This window comes from Arachis stenosperma, chromosome 4 (assembly GCF_014773155.1).
Source record: "Arachis stenosperma cultivar V10309 chromosome 4, arast.V10309.gnm1.PFL2, whole genome shotgun sequence".
Classification (NCBI taxonomy): Eukaryota; Viridiplantae; Streptophyta; class Magnoliopsida; order Fabales; family Fabaceae; genus Arachis; species Arachis stenosperma.
This window is the reverse complement of record NC_080380.1, coordinates 49,656,963-49,661,235: the sequence shown is the minus strand read 5'-3', so window position 1 is coordinate 49,661,235 and position 4,273 is coordinate 49,656,963.

Sequence of the window (4,273 nt, the reverse complement as noted above, 5' to 3'; positions counted from 1 at the left end):
ATCTGCTGAGCTTCCCTGGTCAATCAGGGTTCGATGTAAGTTGGCGTTTGCTAGGATAATGGTGACTACCATCGGATCGTCGTGCCCGGGAATTATCCCTTGAGCATCTTCTCGGGTAAATGAGATAGTAGGTAACTCGGGCAGGGGACTGTCTTCTCGGACATGATAGACTTCTTTGAGGTGTCTTTTCCGCGAGGATCTGGATGTTCCTCCGCCTGCAAAACCTCCATTTATCATGTGAACGTGTCTTTCAGGGGTTCGCGGGACTTGTTCGGCCCGACCTTCATTGTCTCCTCGTCTTCTCTTCCTGGTCTCCTCTCCTTTCTCTGCTATGTATCTGTCGAGCTTTCCTTCTCTGGCCAGCTTTTCTATAACATTTTTTAAGTCGTAGCAGTCGTTAGTAGAGTGACCGTAGAGTTTGTGATATTCACAGTATTCGGACCGATCTCTTCCCGCTCTCTTGTGTTTTAGCGGTCGGGGCGGTGGGATCTTTTCGGTGTGGCATACTTCTCTGTAGACGTCTACCAGGGAGACTCGGAGGGGGGTGTAGTTGTGGTACTTCCGTGGCTTGTCCGAGTTGGGTTCTTCTTTCTTCTTCTGTTCCCGATCTCGATCTCGGAGTGGGTAGGTTGATTCCTTCCTAGAAGAGTCTCTTAGCTGGGAGGTTTCCTCCATGTTGATATATTTTTCTGCCCGTTCCTGTACCTCGTATAGGGAGGTCGGGTATCGTTTAGATAGGGATTGGCTAAACGGTCCTTCTTTTAGGCCGTTTGCTAGTCCCATGATGGCCGCTTCAGTGGGCAAGTGTTGTATGTCCAGGCAGGCTTTGTTGAATCGCTCCATGTATTCTCGGAGAGTTTCTTGGTTACCCTGTTTGATCCCGAGTAGACTGGGGGCATGTTTTGCCTTGTCCTTTTGAATAGAGAACCTTGTTAGGAATTTTTTGGTTAGGTCTTCGAAGCTGGTGATTGATCTTGGTGGCAGGTTGTCGAACCACTTCATGGCCGACTTGGTGAGAGTGGTGGGGAAGGCTTTGCACCGAATTGCGTCGGAGGCGTCGACTAGGTACATTCTGCTCCTGAAGTTGCTGAGGTGGTGGCTTGGATCGGTGGTGCCGTCGTAGAGATCCATGTCGGGTGGTTTGAAGTTTCGCGGTACCTTCTCCTTCATGATCTCTTGCGTGAAGGGATCATGGTTGCCTTCGGGGGTGGTGCCGCGTTCTGTCCGGTCTTTCAGGTTGGCCTCTATTTTCCGTAGTTTTTCTTCTAATTCTCTGCGCTTGCGAGCCTCCCTTCTCAGATCTTGTTCAGTTTCTTTCTGCTTCTTTACGTCCTCTTCGAGTTGTTTCAGTCGGTTCTGTTGTGCCCGGACTGCTTCTAGAATTTCCGAGCTCTTTTCTTTTTCGGGATTTTGTGGATCTTTGTTTGGGAGTGATGTCTTTGGGCGATTCTGTTTGTTTCCTCCTGGAGTGCGCGGTGATAGAGGGCTGTCCGGTCGTTCTCCGGTGTCAACTTCCTCCTCTTGTTCTGATGTAGCGTGGTCATTGTTGGGAGGGTCGTCCGCCATGGTAAAGGGATGACTTCCAGGTCCCCGGCAACGGCGCCAATGTTCCGAGGGTTACCTGAAACGTGGAGCTCGGTCGTCTGGCAGGACCCGAGGTGGGGGTTCCGTGACCCGAGCTTGATGCGCTGAGCGGCGGGTGGTTGTACCTGCAATGACACTCCGATGCTTAAGTTAGCACGGGTGGTTGTTTTGGTTTGAGTTTCTCTGCCATGGTTGTTGGTTTTGGTTGTGAGTATCTCCCCATCTGAGGTTGGGGTGATTCTTCCATGAGGGGTTGTATGTATCACCATAGACTTCATTTGGATTAGAGTGCATGTACTGAACTTGTTCTTGCTGTTGCTCTTCTTGAACTTCTTCATTTTGTCCCCATGTGCCTGATGGTTGGCTAGTGTTGACTGCTGCAACTTGAAGGTTGTCAATCCTCTTGGTCATTTGCTCAAATTGTTGTTGAATTTGCTGCTGCATTAATTTGTTTTGAGCCAGGATTGAATCTACTCCTTCTAGCTCCATTACTCCTCTTCTCTGTGATGGTTGGCGACTTCTTTGATGAGCAAAGAAGTATTGGTTGTTGGCCACCATATCAATAAGTTCTTGAGCCTCCTCTGCAGTTTTCATGAGTTGCAAGGAACCTCCAGCTGAGTGATCCAAGGATTCCTGAGACTTCAGTGTTAAGCCTTCATAGAAGTTTTGCAGCTTCTCCCATTCATTGAACATGTTGGAAGGGCATTTTCTGACTAGAGCCTTGTACCTCTCCCATGCCTCATAGATGAGTTCATTCTCCATTTGTGTGAATGTTTGTACCTCGGCCTTCAACCTTATGACTCTCTGTGGTGGATAAAACTTGGCAAGGAACTTGGTTACCAAGTCATCCCAATTGTTGATGCTGTCTCTTGGAAATGATTCCAACCATTGAGTAGCCTTATCCCTGAGAGAGAATGGGAATAGCATCAATTTGTAGCTGTCAGGAGGTACTCCATTGGTTTTGACAGTGTTGCATATCCTCAGGAAGGTGGATAAGTGTTGATGTGGGTCTTCAAGTGATCCTCCACCAAAAGAGCAATTATTCTGAACCAAAGTGATGAGTTGTGGCTTAAGTTCAAAATTGTTTGCATTGACATTTGGAGCCAAGATGCTGCTTCCACAATGTCTAGGATTGGCAAAGGTATAGGAAGCCAAAACTCTCCTCTGAGGTGGATTGCCATTGTTGTTCTCTGCTCCTCCTGGTGGATTAGTTGAATGTTCCTCCATCTCATGAAATTCTTCTTCTGATTCCTCTTCTCCAACAATATTTTTCCCTCTTTCAGCTCTCCTTAACCTCCTGAGGGTCCTCTCATCTTGTTCATGAAGGTTTAGTGTGGTTCTTCGTGTACCTGACATACAAGCATATCATAAGAAATGTACACACCAATGATACTTCAATCTACTGCTAAATTGAAGGTTTAGTTAGTTTAAGCAAAAAGTCAAACAGTTAGTGGGTTAATCAAAAATTAAGAAAAAGTGCTTGATCTAAATAACCACCTCACTTAATCATTGTCAATCTAATCAATCCCCGGCAATGGCGCCAAAAACTTGATGGGAATTATTTTGGTTGAGGAATTGAATCTCTCCCAAAAACAACACCAATCTAACCGGCAAGTGCACCGGGTCGCATCAAGTAATAAAAACTCACGGGAGTGAGGTCGATCCCACAGGGATTGAAGGATTGAGCAATTTTAGTTTAGTGGTTGAATTAGTCAAGCGAATCAAGATTTGGTTGATTGAGTTGCAGAAGTTAAATTTGCATTAAAAGTAAAGAGAACAATAATTAAAGTGCCGAATCTTAAAGAACAAGAAATTAAATGGCAGAAACTTAGATTGCAAGAAATGTAAATTGCAAGAATCTTAAATGACAAGAAATTGTAAATGGCTTGAAATGTAAAGGGGATTGGGACTTGGATTTGCAGGAATTGAACAAAGAAAAAGTAAATTGCATCAAACAGAAGAGTAAATGGGAATTGGAATTGAATTAAATTCAAACGGACAAGTAAATGAACAATTAAAGTAAGAAACAGAAAATTGAAATGGTAAATTTAGATCTCAGGTCCCAGAGACTAGAAAACTGAGTCTAGATCTCAATGCCTTCCTAGATCCAACAAGAACAATCGAAAAGGAATTGTAAATTGCAGGGAATTAAATGAGAAAGCAAGTAGCAGAAATGGAAATTCAATTTGCAGTGAAAGTAAACAAGATCCAAGGTGAGATTGAAACAGAATTCCTTCAATTCTCCTACCCAAGATCCAAGACAAGTGTAATTCAAATTGAAAGCAATTAAAACTAAGAGGAAGAGAATGGAATTCTCCTTCCCCAAACTAGAAAACTAAAGATCACTCTCTGTAAATGAAAAATAAAAGGAAAGCTCTATGAAAAATTCTAAAAAGGGAACTTCCCGAATAAATTGAATCTAAGCCTATTTATACACTTTCTTCAATTGATCTTCAAGCCTTGAATTGGGCCTTTACTCTTGATGGAATTGGGTTGAAAGAGGCCTTGGTTGATTGCTCTTGAAGCTTGGAGAGAAACCCAAGTGAACCAATTGAACCGGATGTGAGTTTTGCAAAGTTGGGTTTAAAGTTAGCCTCAAAGTTAGGGGGCTAACTTTGAGGCCAACTTTTTCTAGCAGCAAACCCAATCTGCTGCACTTCACGTTGGTGCCAACGTTAGGGGGCTAACT